The sequence below is a fragment of the Schistocerca serialis genome, chromosome 7 (assembly GCF_023864345.2).
Source record: "Schistocerca serialis cubense isolate TAMUIC-IGC-003099 chromosome 7, iqSchSeri2.2, whole genome shotgun sequence".
Lineage (NCBI taxonomy): Eukaryota > Metazoa > Arthropoda > Insecta > Orthoptera > Acrididae > Schistocerca > Schistocerca serialis.
Window position 1 is genome coordinate 47135140 of NC_064644.1, and position 19953 is coordinate 47155092.

At 43.3% G+C, this 19953-nt stretch overlaps 1 non-coding gene across 1 annotated transcript; it reads right to left on the bottom strand.

The window, feature by feature from the left end:
* Positions 1 to 18683: 18683 nt before the first annotated feature.
* Trnap-agg (transfer RNA proline (anticodon AGG)) lies at positions 18684 to 18755 on the bottom strand. The gene has a single exon. It is a non-coding gene; the product is annotated as a tRNA-Pro (tRNA).
* Between the last annotated feature and the right edge of the window lie 1198 nt (positions 18756 to 19953).

Consider the following 19953-nt stretch of genomic DNA (forward strand, 5'->3'; position numbering starts at 1 on the left):
TTTTACGAAACAGGGAAGAGAGTGTCACGGATACGGTACGCAAACTGAGGTGAAAATAAATAAAACAAAGGTATTTTTCATTGCGGCAGGCTCTTGTCATGAAATTTCTGTGAGCAACTTTCTCCTCTGAATGTGAAAATGAATTGTTGCCTCGCAGCTACGTAGGGAGACATGATCATTGTAATAAAATAAAATAAATAGAGCTCTCACGGAAAGATCTAAGTATTCGGATTTCCTGCGCGTTCTTAGAGAGTGGAACGGTAGAGAAATAGATTAAAGGTGATTCTACAACCCTCTGCTAGGCATTTAATTGTGAATTTCAGAGTAGCCACGTACAGGTAGATTTTCCTGAAGTTTCTGTTAAAATGTCGTATGTATGTATGACTTGCATAAGACAAGTTTTCGTGCCAGATGATGGTCGTTGACCGAAACCGGTAGCAAATTAATAAACGGTTCTAAAGCAGCCAAGTGTCATACATTCCCAGAATCACATATTCACTGCTGAAAATTGGGTGAAGAAAACATTTATTATGTTTTCGTGTTTTGGTTTAATTATAATTACAACACCGTGTTCAGTAATTAGATTTAAAATCTCGTTTTTAAATAAGTAATCTCTTCGAAGTATGAATAGTTCCGATACGTAATGAATTGTGTTTCTTTCTTAAAGCGTAATATGTTGGTACACTACTTAGAAACGTGAAGATGGATGAAGTGTGTCGTCGAGGGAGGGAAAGATGTTATTAGGACGCGTGAGACAAGGAAATTTTTTATTAAAAGTTTAGACTCCTTTTACCCAAACGATGGACAGTGCTTCTAAAATTGCAAAGGGATCACATCCGTCTCGAAAACAATTTAGATTTAAAATACTATTTACTTACAATTGCAGTTGAGTTCCATCAGGAAAAAAAAGAAAAAAAACGTGAGCCATATTTTACAGTCCGTGTTATTTTGAGAAACCACACAATACCTGATGCCCTCCACACATCAGATATTTTACTTTCAAAATGTTTCATCTATTAACCAATTAGCTCGATGTTTTTCAAGATAAAAAGGAACGTCAGTGAAGGAACGAAGAAAGAAGGGAGATTACGGTATAAAGTATCAGAGATGGAACACAGACTCATGTTAGGGAAGAAGAGGAAGGAAATCGGCCAGTCCCAAATTCACCCTAACAATTTAGGAAGATTTGGAGGTGTATACCGTTGCATTTCTCCGACCTTTAAGCAGACGTAACCAGCGAATTACAGGGAGACCTACAGTTTAACGTGGATTCCGAACCACGGTACAATTCGGCAATGCTCACGTTTCTATCGGTTTCGGTATCTAACTCCGGACTTTTGGATCCGTGGTTAGCCGCTATACTATCGCAGCATGGAGCCAACGTCTAACCTAAAAGAGGATGGTCATAAAGGGATTTGAACCCTGGTCTTTCCGAATTTGAACATACCGTGATAACCTCTGCGCAAATTGGCTCGTTTTCAAAAACGTACTTGAAAGGACTGCAGCGCATCACATTTTCCTATGATTGAAATAATCGGCCCCGAAAAACTTCTGATAATTTTGTCTCTACAAGCCATTAATTGCTTACGTGACCACTGGACAAGTAGGCTCTTAGCTGACCTATTATACAAAAATGGTTCAAATGGCTCTGAGCACTATGGGACTTAACATCTATCGTCATCAGTCCCCTAGAACTTAGAACTACTTAAACCTAACTAACCTAAGGACATCACACAACACCCAGTCATCACGATGCAGAGAAAATCCCTGACCCCGCCGGGAATCGAACCCGGGATCCCGGGGGTGGTATTATACATAGTTTGCAAATGATTTCCGGTGCCACTAGAAAAAGTCAAAACGACAGAGCCTTGTATAAATGTTTATGCGCTCTAGGTCGTATAATGGAGTAATGCCACCCTCCCAGACATGTAGTTTATTAGAGCCATTATAGTCACAATGTCGACGTAGCGTTAAACCCTAAGTAAACGGAAAGCTTTTAGCAAAGCTGGCAAAATTGTTTATGAAACAATGTTTGACAAACGGCCCGCACGCAACGTAAGCTCAATACATTGACAATAATTTTCCCTCTGCACGCTTGAGCATACAGCTTATGCATTGCGTTGCAGAATTTAGGATAAGCTGAATATTTAAAAAAGAAGTATGTTGTCACAATGAAATGAACAGCTGCAGTTACCTGTTGGTTTTTTTATTTTTTATTTATTTTGGAAACAGACACTAGAGTCGTCCAGCGCTCACAGCAAGTTTAATACCAGTAGCTTTAAAAAAATTAAGTTTATTCTAGAAAAATGCTTATGCATATTTCTTCATGCCTAAACTTATTTGACTGGTGAGTCATTTTCGGTAGCCCTATGAAAATTCTCTTCTTATACTTTAATTAATTTTCTAAGAGTTTCCTTACTTTTCAATTAGTGCTTGATTTATCTACAGAACGAAAAATTCTTGGGATGGGTACAACCTACCTCATTCCCTTCTCAACAGCTACGTCCGTTTCGTAGCCCTTGACCTGTATACCTACAGTTTAGTCTCTGAAAAATTTCATAGATAACTTTTCGTTTACTATATGTTATTTATATTAACGTCAATGTTTCAAAGATTGTAATAAGTCAACATCGTTGCAAGTTCTTATTCTGAATCTACAAACGATGCAAATGTCTGTATTTCTTCAATCCATTTCCTAATGCAAGTTAGTAACGTATCTATATCAGAGAACACCAAATTTTGACCGCACAGGTATGCAACATTTGTCATTAACAAATCAGTAGCTAATTGGTAACGACATCCTCTAAATTACTCTAGTTAATTTCTGCCTGTCCATGTTCTATTTATCTCCGCGTAATGACTGTGATTCAGAAAACCGACCCTGAGATAGTTATCTGTACAGTGGGCATCATATTATATTATTATTTGTTTTTGACTGTAATTGAATTTTTTTACATTTTGTTATGAGTAACTGCAAGCAAATTAGCTGTGGTCTAGGATAAGATACATTTTGTGGGAATTAAGGCTATTGATTACTCTCCTACAATTGAGATGCATAATTTTTTTTTTCTTACTCTCAATTACCAAACTCAAGCACAAATTTTATAATTGAGGAATACAATTAATATAAATTATATTCTCCTGCACGAAACGTAAAGAGGCTTTTTCAATAAATTTAGCATCCCAAAATTCATGACATAAAATAAATCAACAAGGGGCTAGCAACAAATTGCTTACAATAAGTAGTAGGTCCTTGTGTGTTCCTGCGTTTCTTCAGAACCCAAACTGCAATGCCTCCAGGTCGCCGTCTACCAGTCGAGTCATTCTGTTATAGGTAATGAAATGTTAAAGTTTTACAGCCGGACTTATAAAAGTGATGGCTGACAATACAGAAGTCAGCACCTTCTTTATTTGGTCTTGGTATTATTACATTCTTCTTGAAGTCTGAGAATATTCATTCTGTCACAAATATCCTACATATCACGTGCAAAAGGTGATTCTCGCACAGATGTTGATAATTTCATGTCGTGTACTCCAAGTTTCACTCGCGTCGTTCAATGTCGTCAAATTTGTCTTGCTATATCGCATCATGAGTCTAATGTACACCCATCCCTCTTCCGTTTCCATAACAACGCCTAAAAGTTTATTTTGTAGCTCTTGGATAAATTTCTTCCATGTTGCAGCTGTATCTTCTTTAGATGGCACTGGGTTGCTATCTGATTTGTTGAAGTTCATGCAGCTGGTTCTATTTTCTCCAGCTGTTTACGTAATAGAGGCATCAGTCAGTCACATAGCTATATGTATGTTTCGACAGCTTTGCATTTCTTCTCTAGCCGCTCCTGCTACTTTCGCTTTTGACTGTGTCGTTTGTTGCGTTTTCATTTTTTCTTCTTTCGTCAATTACATTGAATATGTCGTGTGTTATCCAAGAATTCCTATTGGATGTTATATTCTTGTCTACATTTTAATTTCTTATTTTCTTTGTTTGACTTCTATGTATTCACTTTGTACTGTATTCCTTTCCTCTGTACGAGTTAATGTTAGTCACTGCCAAATACTGTCTCTCAAAAACAACAGCCTCTGTAATGTATGGAGTTACTTTCTAGTTTCCAAACTTTATTAATTTTTTTAAAAATATGCGATATTTGAAAACAATAAGGAAACACGCTGTATTGCTTATATGTATTTTCTCATTGAAACTTATCAGATTCAGGTCTCCAGGATATCTCTTAAGTCAGATCAGTATTTAACACATACAAAACTTTTACATTACAGTTCAATTATATAATATCAGCGGCTGTAATACCATAGATAATAATTGTAATGAAACTAATTGGTATGTAATGGTCTTTCGTACTAGTTAAAGTTCATCTCATTCCGAAATAGATATATAAATTCCATATTCAACACAATAATCACCACTGCATTAACTAGGATGTAATAAAAAGTTTAATAATAACTGTGCTGAACACAAATGTGGACATGAGGAAGGGTACGAAAAAAAAAGTTATGGACAACGAATTCTAAGAAAGAAGTATGAAGGAAATTGCCTAAATATATAGCAAGGAATAATGAATTGTAACATTCCAGAATGAATTTTTCACTCTGCAATGGGGTGTGCACGAATATGAAACTGTGTGACGGGCCGGAAATCGATCTCGGGACGTTTGCCTTTCGCGAGCAAGTGCTCTACCAACTGAACTACCCAAGCAGGACCCACGACCCGTCCTCACAGCTTTACTTCCACCAGTACCACGTCTCCTTTCCTTTCCTCCATTAGTGCTAGTATCGCAAGTTTCGATGGGGTACTTCTTTACAGTTAGGAAGGTAGGAGGCAGATTCTCGCGGAAGTGAAGCTGTGAGGACGACTGATCAGTAGTAAGCAGGTACCTTAGTTGCTAGAGCACTTGCCCACGAAAGGCAGAGGTCTCCAGTTCGAGTCCCGGTCCGGCACGCAGTTTTAATTTGCCAGGAAATTTCAGTTGTATCATTGATCAAATATTCATTATTAGGTGTGAGGATGTATATTAGAAGCGAATTTTTCAACGTAATAAATTTGGTTATGCCTATCAACATCACACTGAAGCAAAATGTGGGCAAAGTATATGTAAAAGGCGCCATTGTCTGCCGATTTATGGGATATGTATTGCCGATGTGCCACTCTAATGAAACTTAATTTCGCTACTAGAATTTCACATGACGTAAGAAAAGGTTACAGCGAGATATCGAGGAGTGTTGGAAGCCATTTCCCACCTAAATGAGCTATGGACAGTAAGATGACAAGAACTGTCAGATTGTAGAACCCACACAGATAGCTCGAGTCAGAAATGACGAGGGTATGGAGGGTGCCACAGGGTAACTGGCGGAGGCGCGACACTCGGCAGGTGTGACCTGCAGGCAGAGCTGTGTTGACAGCTGCAGCTGACAGCGGATACCATTGGGCAGGTAGCTGGGAGACGTGACCGTGGTGATTTTCCCAGCGCTAAACGTAGCCAATGTTGTGGATGATTTTGGCCGGCAGTATGAACAACGTGACCTGCATTGTGCCGGCCGGAGTGGCCATGCGGTTCTAGGCGCTACAGTCTGGAACCGCGCGACCGCTACGGTCGCATGTTCGAATCCTGTCTCGTGCATGGATGTGTGTGATGTCCTTAGGTTAGTTGGGTTTAAGTAATTCTAGGGAACTAATGACCTCAGCAGTTAAGTCCCATAGTGCTCAGAGCCATTTGAATCATTTTTGAACCTGCCGTGTCACTAACTTACCTACGAAAATTGCAAAATCAGCGTCGAATCGAGACGATTAAAACGCCACCATTTCTCAAACAAAAGCTCTGAGAGATTCACAGATGTTAGTGAGATTAATTTTTATAGAGCTTAATTATTTACACTTCCTGACACAAAAAGTGAAGCATCCAGAAAGTATGGTCGGATCTCAATGTGTCTTCGTACACATCACACACTATTGCCTGGTAATAAAATGAAAAGAGTTGAATATGTCTGTGACAGGTGGAACGGCCACCTAGAATGTCAGAGTGGTGGAACAGACGATGGATAAGGCCTCTTTATCGAAGTCAGAAGGTTGACGAGACGCATGGAAGATCAGCGAACCGAGGGGACAGCCAGCAGGATGGCAACTCCACCACTGCAGGTACGAGGCTTCGCCCGCCACAGCTGATGGGGTCGCCTGCAGAATTTCTCTCGCTAGGCTTTCTCACAGACTCCATCTCAAACTATGAGTTATTCCAACTCATAACACTTGAGGATATAATACATAGGTGTTAGTTTCAAAGATAAGAAACTTGCCGTTTCATACACTGCACAGAAGAAAGACACTACCACAAATTGAAAAGCTGTCCAGATAAATTCAAAGACTTTCCGGGAAGGGTCCTTCCACTGCTCACGGAATTATAGAGATCGTGTGGAACTCCATTCCCCTATCTTATGATGTTTGTCAAATACATATACCTTTGTGAAATACACTTCTGGAAATGGAAAAAAGAACACATTGACACCGGTGTGTCAGACCCACCATACTTGCTCCGGACACTGCGAGAGGGCTGTACAAGCAATGATCACACGCACGGCACAGCGGACACACCAGGAACCGCGGTGTTGGCCGTCGAATGGCGCTAGCTGCGCAGCATTTGTGCACCGCCGCCGTCAGTGTCAGACAGTTTGCCGTGGCATACGGAGCTCCATCGCAGTCTTTAACACTGGTAGCATGCCGCGACAGCGTGGACGTGAACCGTATGTGCAGTTTGAGCGAGGGCGTATAGTGGGCTTGCGGGAGGCCGGGTGGACGTACCGCCGAATTGCTCAACACGTGGGGCGTGAGGTCTCCACAGTACATCGATGTTGTCGCCAGTGGTCGGCGGAAGGGGCACGTGCCCGTCGGCCTGGGACCGGACCGCAGCGACGCACGGATGCACGCCAAGACCGTAGGATCCTACGCAGTGCCGTAGGGGACCGCACCGCCACTTCCCAGCAAATTAGGGACACTGTTGCTCCTGGGGTATCGGCGAGGACCATTCGCAACCGTCTCCATGAAGCTGGGCTACGGTCCCGCACACCGTTAGGCCGTCTACCGCTCACGCCCCAACAACGTGCAGCCCGCCTCCAGTGGTGTCGCGACAGGCGTGAATGGAGGGACGAATGGAGACGTGTCGTCTTCAGCGATGAGAGTCGCTTCTGCCTTGGTGCCAAAGATGGTCGTATGCGTGTTTGGCGCCGTGCAGGTGAGCGCCACAATCAGGACTGCATACGACCGAGGCACACAGGGCCAACACCCGGCATCATGGTGTGGGGAGCGATCTCCTACACTGGCCGTACACCACTGGTGATCGTCGAGGGGACACTGAATAGTGCACGGTACATCCAAACCGTCATCGAACCCATCGTTCTACCATTCCTAGAGCGGCAAGGGAACTTGCTGTTCCAACAGGACAATGCACGTCCGCATGTATCCCGTGCCACCCAACGTGCTCTAGAAGGTGTAAGTCAACTACCCTGGCCAGCAAGATCTCCGGATCTGTCCCCCATTGAGCATGTTTGGGACTGGATGAAGCGTCGTCTCACGCGGTCTGCACGTCCAGCACGAACGCTGGTCCAACTGAGGCGCCAGGTGGAAATGGCATGGCAAGCCGTTTCACAGGACTACATCCAGCATCTCTACGATGTTCTCCATGGGAGAATAGCAGCCTGCATTGCTGCGAAAGGTGGATATACACTGTACTAGTGCCGACATTGTGCATGCTCTGTTGCCTGTGTCTATGTGCCTGTGGTTCTGTCAGTGTGATCATGTGATGTATCTGACCCCAGGAATGTGTCAATAAAGTTTCCCCTTCCTGGGACAATGAATTCACGGTGTTCTTATTTCAATTTCCAGGAGTGTACATGTTGTTGTTGTGGTCTTTGATGCAGCTCTCCATGCTACTCTATCCTGTGCAAGCTTCTTCATCTCCCAGTACCTACTGCAACCTACATCCTTCTGAATCTGCTCAGTGTATTCATCTCTTGGTCTCCCCCTACGATTTTTACCCTCCACGCTGCCCTCCAATACTAAATTGGTGATCCCTTGATGCCTCAGAACATGTCCTACCAACCGATCCCTTCTTCTGGTCAAGTTGTGCCACAAACTCCTCCTCTCCCCAATCCTATTCAGTACCTCCTCATTAGTTATGTGATCTACCCATCTAATCTTCAACATTCTTCTGTAGCACCACATTTCAAAAGCTTCTATTCTCTTCTTGTCCAAACTATTTGCCGTCCATGTTTCACTTCCATACATGGCTACACTCCATACAAATACTTTCAGAAATGACTTCCTGACACTTAAATCTATACTCGATGTTAACAAATTTCTCTTGTTCAGAAACGCTTTCCTTGCCATTGCCAGTCTACATTTTATATCCACTCTACTTCGACCATCATCAGTTATTTTGCTCCCCAAATAGCAAAACTCCTTTACTACTTTAAGTGTCTCATTTCCTAATCTAATACCCTCAACATCACCCGACTTAATTCGAGTACATTCCATTATCATCGTTTTGCTTTTGTTGATGTTCATCTTATATCCTCTCTTCAAGACACCATCCATTCCGTTCAACTGCTCTTGCAAGCATAAATACATATCTTCGCTAAAAATGTATGGCACATAACATTGCCGTTACTAACTTCACAAGTTGCACTCCTGGCAGCCCCGTACCAAAATTCTTATCAGAAACACAAACCGGAAAAATTACAGTGCAAGTAGGCAGTCTGTTGGGATAAACTCACCGAACACAATACCACGTAGACGTCGCAAATTAATTTAACTAAAACTTGCTTATAGGACTGTGACCAGCTAGAACAGTGAACAAATTACCTTAATAACCGTTTTATGTCTTATTTACTTAATTATCCCTGTCACTTTGATTATACAAATTACTGCTGGAACACGTAATTATCTGCAACCTTTCATTAGTGTAGATGACCGTTACTAATCTTAGTAGTGACTATTTACATCTTGTTCATAGGGGGGGGGGGGGGGGTTGGAACTTCAATAGCGGCAACTATTTATTTACAACTCGTACAAAATAGATACGTGTTTTCAAAGTTTTGCTAACCTTCAAAGTAGTCACCAGCATTGTGTACAACCCGTTGTCAGCGATGTGGAAGTCGTAGGATACTCTTAGCAGTGCCAGTTGTGTTGACAGTTCGAGCGGCGCGGTCTATTGCCCGACGAATTTGTAGCAGTTCTGAAGCGAATGCCGTGAAGTGTTTCCTTCAGTTTAGAAATCGAGTTGAATTGACGAGGGCTTAAGTCAGGAGAGTGCAGTAGGTGGTATAGCACTTAGCAGCCCCATCAGTCAAACAACTCAGTAACAGCTTGCACTGTACGTGATTGAGCATTTTCCCACAAACTGATGGTCAGGTCCTGCAGAAAGTGTCACCACTTCTGTCTCTATGCTGTTCATTTTTGGAACACAACCTACGACCAGCTTAGAGACAGAAGTGATGACACTTTCTGCACGACCTGTCCATCATTTTGCAGGACAACGCTCAATCACGTACACTGCAAGCTGTTACTGCTTTGTTTGAGTGATGGGGCTGCTAAGTGTTGTACCACCTTCTGCACTACCCTGATTTACGTGCTCGTGAGTTCAACTCGATTTCTAAACTGAAGGAAACACTTCACGGCATTCGCTTCAGAAATGCTCAAATTTGTCGGACGATAGACCGCGCCCTGGAACTGTCAACACAACTGGCATTGCTAAGGGTATCCTACGACTTGCACATCGCTGGAAACGGGTTATTCACAATGCTGGTGACTACTCTGAAGGTCAGAAAAACTTTGAAACACGCATCCATTTTGTATGAGCTGTAAATAAATAGTTGCCACTATTAAAGTTCCAAACTCGTATGTCAATCAGACTCGAATTCGCACGAAGGTCGCCTTTCATCATTATTAACGAAAGTGTGGCACACATTGCCCACGCTTATGTAGAGCAGTGGTACGAATATCGCTAGTGTTAGTTCGTGACTCACCAGCGGCAGGCGCCACAGGGAAATGTGAGCGCTGAAGCGTCTTGAGTAGGAAGGTGGAAATAGTGGTGGTCGTAGATTGGCCTGTTGGCAGAAGCGCAGAGTTTTTGTGGGGATTTCAGATTTACAATCTAAGGCATTAGTTGGGACGCTAAGGACCCAGTTGATTACATATGGGAACGTGCGTTTCTCTTACAAATAACTTCTCGTCACGATTGCGGAATATTTATGTTACTGAATTTAGCAGAATACCATAAAAAAGGGAAATATGACTGCCAAATAATTGTTGCGGCCACAGTGAAGAGACAGTTTTGTGGCAATTTATCGAAGGTGATGCCAGAAAAATCGAGGTAGGTGTTATTAGTCTGCAACTCCTTTGTACAAAAGAACAGTGACGTTATCGAAACCAAGCGGTAGTGCTAATGTGGGAACAAATAGAAAGGATGTAATTTGCGTGCTGGCTCACAGCGCTGTCCAGCACAGTTACCAGCAATTACAGGTGCACAAAGAGAACGCCGATTACCCGCTGGCGAAGGCCATGCGGCGCCACTATGAGCGGAACGCCGTGCATACTTCCGCTGCTGTGCAGTCTTTCCCACAGGACTTTAAACAAACTATTCGGTAAAAGGAATTGATTTTTCGCATCTTATAGACCTGAACACCACTTTTAGTTAATGGTCATAGTTTTTTTGATATTTTGCAATGAAGTAAAACACTGCTTGAAATTCGAAATAGAATACAATGAAAAATAGGAGTCACTATGAGTGTACGTTTGGTCCATACTAGGTCATATATTGCTGAGTATGAAATGTCGCTAACATATAGAATGTTCCTGTAAACTTGGGAGGCGATCTATATGTACTTCAAGTCTCAAAAATATGGAAAGTATGTAATGCGTTTACTAACGCTTTTGCACGTTAATAATGCAGGACCTGAAATTTCGTAACGTCCATTCTATATCACAAACGGTTCCATATACCGAAATGACTTCTTGACAAATCATGGCACACAAAGAGGAGAGTATTTTTCCATGAGCTAAACATGCAGAATTTTCTTACTTGCTACGGTGTACGAGTATCTACAGAATTTTCCAATGGAGTAATGTAATTTTTAAGAACCGTTGATAATTGGTGAAATGAGAAATGATTTGGCTTTGCTTTTTCATTAGCTATTTACCTATCTTATACTCAGTCCTCATTTAACAAACCTATTGGTTCACGCCTCTGTTGCACTGGAACGTCATTAGCATGTTATTGAGGCGACATTGTGTAAACTTCGCTGTGTTTGGGTAAAGGAAGCAAATTTTAACATGGTGACAAGACAAATGTATTTGGAAGCGAGCTCGGTACAAACAATTAATTTTCTCGAGGTAGGAGATAAATACATTGTGGTCAATATTTAAGGACATGACAGCAATGATTATTCGAAGAAAATGAGTCTAGTAAACATGGGCTCCAAAATATATACCTAAGAGCTGTGACCACTTGTTACGTAGAAGAGATGAATTTCACATCAGTGAAGGTGAACAACTGCTCATAGTTCTTAAGTTATGTACTGTAGAGCCCATGTTTACTGGATGGAAATTAGATTTTTGTGGTAAGGTCTTATGGGACCAAAGTGCTAAGGTCATCGGTCCCAAAACTTACGCACTACTTAATCTAACTTAAACTAACTTACGCTAAGGACAACACATACACTCATGCCCGAGGGAGGACTCGAACCACCGACGGGAGGAGCAGCGCGGACCGTGACAAGACGACACAGACCGTGCGGCTACCCCGCGCGGCATTTACTGGACGGTTATTGTTGGTTTGGCTCTCACTAACACCTCTCAAAGTATGGGAAGGAAGGAGTCCGCAATATAAATGACGTGTTTCACACACTCGGGGATTAGAAATGCTCGTAACTGTTGAGGTATGCATTTGGGAGCCCAAGTTTGTTAGGCTTTTTTGCATCGAATAATCGTTCCTATCATAGGCCTGAATATTGACAATTCCTCCTGGGACACTGTGTATATTTATCTTCCCTAGTTTAAAGCTACATTTGCTATATAGCAATGTATGATCTAATATACCCCACACGTAAACTTACAGCAGGTCCTATCTTTCACTGGAGCCTATTCGAATTTCATGCAGTACGTTGTTAATTGTGAAGTACCACAATAACTATGACCGTTGACGAAATGATAGGCACTTCACTGTAAAATTGACGAATGAAGCTGCAAGACGCGAAAGAAACGATTTTTTTAATCACATGGTTCCTCTAAAATCGTGTGAGAGAGGTTTCAGAACAGCCAGCTTACTCTCGCTACTAAACCTGCCGTGTAGTATATCGGCCATCTGCCACACGGAGAGGGCAAAGAATTTTTCTTTCGTTCCGACTAGCCAGCTGGTGCGTGCCCGCTGCGGTCGGTGGTAGCAGTCACTACGTGCTGCCCCGTTACGCAACGCTGGGACTTCCTTCAAGCCGGCTCACACTGGCTCCACGAGGGAGGTAACCTGCTTTCTTTGTGTGTTCAGCTTTACAGCCATTCGATACTTTGGTGAACTTTGATGTTGCCGCAGCTACAAGGTCCATTTGTGACCGAGCGAGGTGGCACAGTGGCTAGCACACTGGACTTGCATTCGGGAGGACGACGGTTCAGTCCCGCGTCCGGCCATCCTGAAATAGGTTTTCCGTGATTTCCCTAAATCGCTCTAGGCAAATGTCAGGAAAGTTCCTTTGAAAGGGCAAGGCCTACTTCCTTCCCCATCCTTCCCTAATCCGATGAGAACGACAACCTCGCTGTCTGATCTCCTTCCCCAAACAACCCAACTACATTTGTGAGATATGGCCCCTGATTGAGAGTACATAGCCGAGGAATGCGAGGGCTAAAGTAGTCGCAGTAGAAACGGATCTGAACGTATTTTCTGCTTCTGACGATAACACAGCAAGTGCCACAACCCGATTTCCTAGAAACTTCACTCGGTGGAAGAGGAGCCGAAATAAGAGAACACGAGTCTCGGCTGATCCGTAGATACTCGACCGTTACTGAGAAAACGACCGTCAAAGTTGTCGACGTAATTTAAATTCCTTTTAGCGAGCGATAAGCTGAGCCGAACTTGTAGCATAATGGGTAGCAAAAGTGAAAACCTGAATGCTCCTTTCCAGTTACAGGATACAAGGACTCTATATAAACTGTAAAATTACACCTGGGTTTCAGAAAAAGGGTCATACATTTGTTTTATGAGTGTGTATGGCATCTTCAGGCGTTAATTCTTAATTACTATAATTCGTTCTTATGTATATTGTTTAGGAATATTTGGTGTTTCTCTTGCGCCGATCATAGGAACGTCAGAAATATAGGAATTCCGGGCGCCACGAGCACTCAACAAAAGCAGGTTTGCCAAACAGGCATTCCTTTATACGAATCGCCCTCAGGAAAGAAGGGTAGTTAATATTGCTGAATATTTCACGCGTTGACAATAATTTAGTGGCAAACCAAGATTTTGCGAAAGTTGTCGCTTGTGAATCAAGATACACAAGAGGAATCTCACCAAAAAGGATTTCAAATACACTACTTTCCATTAAAATTGCTACACCACGAAGATGACGTGCTACAGACTCGAAATTTAACCTACAGGAAGAAGATGCTGTAATATGCAAATGATTAGCTTTTCAGAGCATTCACACAAGGTTGGCGCTGACGTGAGGAAACTTTCAAACCGATTTCTCATACACAAACAGCAGTTGACCGGCGTTGCCTGGTGAAACATTGTTGTGATGCCTCGTGTAAGGAGCAGAAATGCATACCATCAAGTTTTCGACTTTGATAAAGGTCGGATTGTAGCCTATCGCGATTACGGTTTATCGTATCGCGACTCTGCTGCTCGCGTTGGTCGATATCCAATGAGTGTTAGCAGAATATGAAATCGGTGGATTCAGGAGGGTAATACGGAACGCCGTGCTGGATCCCAACGGTCTCGTATCACTAGCAGTCGAGATGAAAGGCATCTTATCCGCATGGCTGTAACGGATCGTGCAACCACGTCTCGATCCCTGAGTGAACAGATGGGGACGTTTGCAAGACAACAAACATCTGCACAAACACTTCGACGACGTTTGCAGCAACATGGACTATCAGCTCGGAGAACATGGCTGCGGTGACCCTTGACGCTGCATCACAGACAGGAGCACCTGCGATAGTGTACTCAACGACGAACCTGGGTGCACGAATGGCAAAACGTCATTTTTTCGGATGAATTCAGGTTCTGTTTACAGCATCATGATGGTCGTATGTGTCTTTGGTGACATCGCGGTGAACGCACATTGGAAGCGTGTATTCGTCATCGCCATACTGGCGTATCACCCAGCGTGATGGTACGGGGTGCAATCGGTTACACGTCTCGGTCACCTCTTGTTCGCATTGACGGCACTTTGAACAGTGGACGTTACATTTCAGATGTGTTATGACCCGTGGCTCCACCCTTCATTCGATCCCTGCGAAACCCTACATTTCAGCAGGATAATGTACGACCGCATGTTGCAGGTCCTGTACGGTCCTTTCTGGACACAGAAAATGTTCGACTGCTGCCCTGGCCAGCACATTCTCCAGATCTCTCACCAATTGAAAACGTCTGGTCAATGGTGGCCGAGCAACTGACTCGTCACAATACGCCAGTCACTACTCTTGATGAACTGTGGCATCGTGTTGAAGCTGCATGGGCAGCTGTTCCTGTACACGCCATCCAAGCTCTGTCTGACTCAATGAGCGTATCAGGGCCGTTATTATGGCGAGAGGTGGTTGTTCTGGGTACTGATTTCTCAGGATCTATGCACCCAAATTGCGTGGAAGTGTAATCACATGTCAGTTGTAGTATAATATGTTTGTCCAATGAATACCCGTTTATCATCTGCGTTTCTTCTTGGTGTTGCAATTTTAATGGCCAGTAGTGTATTTTCCTGCTGAAAGGTTCACAGGGTACCTCGTAAACTTTGACGTTTTCCACAAACGGTCGAATATCTACGGATAGGCCGAGACACGTGTTCGCTCTTCCCCTGAGCGTAAACCGGCTTACGGCACTGGTCGTGGTCCCCTCGCAAGCTGCGTGCTGTACTCGCCTGCCGGGACCTGCCGAAGCGCAGGAAGTTGCGCTCGGAGCCGCGGCCCAGTCGCAGGAAGCCCGAGGAGGCCCTGTCCCTGCCGAGCCGCAGGAAGGCGGAGTGCGCGCCGCCGGCCCGCCCCAGCCGCAGGAAGTTGCTGCGCGGCGTCGTCTGCACCAGCCCCAGCTCGCCGTCGCCGTCGCCGCCACCGCCGGCGCCCTCGTCGTCCACGGCGGCCGCCTCGGCGTCGGCGTCGGCGCGAGACTGCAGGGCGCCGCCCGCGGCCATCAGCAGCAGCAGGAGCAGCAGCGCCGGCGGCGTCATCCCGGGAACCTGCCGGCACCAGCCGATAGTCTCTCACCTGGAGTACTTTCTGTTGTGTTGGCAGAAGAGCCAACACCGTGTTACTAGAAGAGGCCGAAATGCACGCGTTTAGCCCACGCAGGCTGGCGTGAGGAGGGAAGGACTATACTGACGTGAGTTCTGGAACATGACAAGGAATTAGAATTCAGAAAGTGGACTTAATTAGTTCCATACTTAACTTTAATCCATTAATGATGAACGTCGCTCTTGACGGTACATGAGTCACAATATTATCTGTACTTATTGTAACTGAATATGGCGCCTTACTAGGTCGTAGCAAATGACGTAGCTGAATGCTATGCTAAACTGTCGTCTCGGCAAATGAGAGCGTATGTAGGCAGTGAACCATCGCTAGCAAAGTCGGCTGTACAACTGGGCGAGTGCTAGGGAGTCTCTCTAGACTAGACCTGTCATGTGGCAGCGCTCGGTCTGCAATCACTGATAGTGGCGACACGCGGGTCCGACGTATACTAACGGACCGCGGCCGATTTAAAGGCTACCATCTAGCAAGTGTGGTGTCTGGCGGTGACACCACACTTCCTCCCTAGGGAAACAAGCCAGGCACCGCACACACTTCCCTCCTTCTAGCACCTGATTGAAAGTATGCGAGAGTGTAAGCTGTCATCGAGGCTAAAGGTGGGTCAATACAATATTGAATTGCAGCATTACCGACGGAGGACGCCACGTACTTTTAAGTCACTTTCAGCCAGGTGTCCGGATACTTTTAATCACTTAGTGTATTTGACCCGTGGTGACTGGGTGTTGTGTGCTGTCCTTAGGTTAGTTAGGATTAAGTAGTTCTAAGTTCTAGGGGACTGATGACCATAGATGTTAAGTCCAGTAGTGCTCAGAGCCATTTGAACCATTTTTTGTATTTGACCAGACTGAATCAGCCCAACTTCTAACACCATAGATCTAATGTTGTACTGATTTATTCTGCCTTTTGTTTGATGTTTAATGGCATAACGTTGAGATTCTGTAAATGTTTTGATTGCATTGATGGCACAAGAGTGTTCGCTTTTTCCCTTTGTAAAAACTTTGATGTCATGGTTTGATTCTATGCAATGGAATGTATCTATCAATTAAATTCCTTGTCTCATTTGGAGGGAACAAAACTAAATTTATATAATTGTAAGTCTGTTTAAATAACTTTTTGTAGAAATTTAAATATGTGCAAATGTTCTATTTTATTTAATATATTTGGTTGCTGACCGTCACTCAGGGTTCTTAGTTATTTTGCATGTAAAAGGTGTTGTGGTTCCCCTCGGGAACGGAAGCATGCAGCGCGCAAAATATGGTTGCCACGGATAAAAAGGTGGAAGGGAGAGTCAGTCGGAGTCGAGCTACCAAACTGTTAACTGCTCATGTAAAAGTTGTGTCTTGTGCTGGTGCCGAGAGAGGTTTTTGGCGCCGGTTTCCAAGGTGCTAACGCCTCGGATGGATGGATAAAGAGCTGGAACGGATCTGGAATTGGTATCTATCATCGCAGTATTTCCGCCTGTAAATCCACCCACCGACATGCACTCGCCACCACGTTGCGCAGTCGCTGAAAAGGAACGAAGGAATTGTAGATATGTAAAGTGAAGGATCAGCTAATTGGATGTTTTAGTGTGCTCAAATATAAGGTAACTTATAACTGAATTTATGTAGCTACCTTGATTTTTTCCTTATCACAACACATCTCAGGTTCCCCTCCGTTTGAACTATAATTACCGAGTGTCGTTGTTGTGGAAAAAATGAAAGCCTCAAGCCAAACAGTTAATTAAATAATGTTGTTTGATATTTGGTAAGAAGAGCAGTATTCAGATTTACTGTAGATTTGGTAAAATTGTGGGAGGTAGTAAATGTAGCTTTGTGAAAGCCTCCCAGTGATTGAAACAGTCCAATTTAAAGACTTTCTAAGTTAGCTATTTAATCACTTACGTGAAAGCAGAAGACTTTGGTAATAAAGACAGTTTAGCTTGAAATGTTCTTCTTAGTAAACAATTTGCTGTTACTTCTAAAAATTAAAAGTTCTTAAAACTGAGGTTTATAGAGTTTTGCTTAGTTATTGATCATAGTGCTGCCTGTTGTAAATTGTAAAATGTGAGTCAGTTTCATACAAATATGTCAATATCGTGACTCACTGCAGTAAAAGTCGTGAACTGCATTTGTGGAAAGTTATATACTCATGTTTGTTAAGTGCTTGTCTCTCTTGTATATTAAAAGTGCATATTAATGGTGTAACAGGATCCACAGTTTGTCAATTGTGCTCATGCTAGATAACGATTAATAGAAAGACCATTATCTATGAAAACAGTAACTTCTTTATCCAAAAGGTCAGTGAGAAATAGTTTGCTAGTGAAATATTTTTTCCATATCAGATAGAAAATTAATTGGTAAAAGAAATACTGAATCTATGTCTATTTTATGATTCTACAGTGAATATTGATAGTAATATGATTGAGACCATTCAGTTTGACTAAGCTCTGTATCGTTATCTGTTATATTTATGCACATGGTTTGTTCTGCTCTGTCAGCTCCAAGCTTAACGTTAATATATGCAGGTGTCAGAGTTCATTGCACTCTCGTGTGGCAAAGTATAGGTTGTGTTTGTCCGTTAAAGTTACTCATACCTATTTTCTTGAACAAGAATGTTAATCATTCTTATGCCTAATTAGGCTGGCGACCGTTTTCTTTATTTTTTGAACAGTGTGGATAGGTTAAATATTCTTTGTTACTGTTTAAATATTTACGTAATGCTGACTTTCACTTCCGATAAGACACCTCCGTTAGGTAAATCGCGGTCAGCACAACAAAATTCCTTTCAGAGGGTAACACTGCCCTGTTTCCTTATACTGTAATTGATTTAATAAAAATAATTTCATTATACGAACTGTTTCTAGCTTAGAGGTTATGGTATGACAGTAGCGGACGGTAGTGTTATAAACTCTCCAATGTGCCGCTTCTCCTCAGGAGTGTTGTTCCAGCAAGACAGTGAGTCACCATGACCGCAGTGTGCCGAAAACGAAATTGAGCTCAGCCTTCCTCTGCAAACGGAGAGTAAGGCTGAATCCCTAACAGGACCGATCCACAAATAAATTGCTCTAGTTCCTTACCAAATTCTGAATGGTCTCACGGATCTTTAGTTATTTCTCCAGTGAAAACCACATGATCTTACCAATATTCAGATTTATGATGTACATATGCAGACTGAAGAAAAGAATGAAAATTTGTGCCAAAGCCGGGATTCGAACACAGGTCTTCTGCTCCCTAGGCAGATGCACTAACCACTACGCCACCCTGGCACAGTGACTTTGCACAACTACACTTGCACGACTCCTTCCTCAACCCAAATTCCCATTGATGCCTCAGCCCACTTCGTATCACACCTAAGCACGAACAGCATATAATTTCATTTGATTGAAGCACCTATGCTTGGCTTTCGGGCATGATCCCCCAATTCGTTCGATGTTGAGACCCTATTCCAGTACAGTTGGAGAGTCTCTGCAATGTTGTTTTAGTTTAGGTGGAATGCGAAGTCGGCTGAGGCGTGAAGGGGAATTTGGATTGAGAGCGGTGCTAGGGTATTCTATGCAGTTGCGCCAAGTCACTGTAGTAGGGTGGCATAACTGTTAGAGCATCTGTCTAGTGATGTTCGAATCTCGGCCTTGATACACATTTTCATTTGTCTCTTCAGTCTGCAGATGTAAATCACAGATGTTTGAGACCTGAAAAAGTATCTGGCACCGTAACGATTCATTTAATATTCAAACTGAAGCATCTGAAGGTCGGGGAAGATGTTCCATTTTTTCGTCCTCATGAAATCAGCGTTGTACGCATCTCCAGTGGCATTACCTCCCCTGGTAAAGCATCCTGCTGCTGGGAACACTGCGCGTGCTACGCGCCCAGCATCGCTCAGACATGTCAAACAGTCTACTCGCGGAATAACAGTCTGTTTTCCACCATTCGGTATTGATTTCCTATGATTCCCACGAAACTGTATGATATTTTCCACAGTATAAAGTGGCTATAAATCACGTGGTGTGAGAGTAAAAATGAATAATTCAGTGTTCTCAGGAATACAGCCGAGTTGTCGGAAAATCTGATAAACAGGGACGGAGGTTTAAATTTAAACAAGCTTTCGGTTCCGGCACTCAATCTATTAAGATCTCGACGGTCATCACGCGCAGTACAACTGGGAAATGCTAAGAGAATGTGCGTTTCAGCGAATATCGGTATAGAAGCATTCACTCTTCTGGCAACAAAGTTCGCCAGAGGCAGACGCTTACTTATGCCCTCTGGCATGCCGACAGAACGGACGCCAGAGGACAGGGCGTTGTAGACACAATAAACCAATCTAACCTTTTCGTACTGAACAGAGATCACAACGTAACAGTCACAAACAGAGCAATGACTACTGACACAAACACACACACGACACAGCATCCATGGTTGCTGCTATCCAAGGTGAACTAGCAAACTCACGCCTTTATGCTACACACG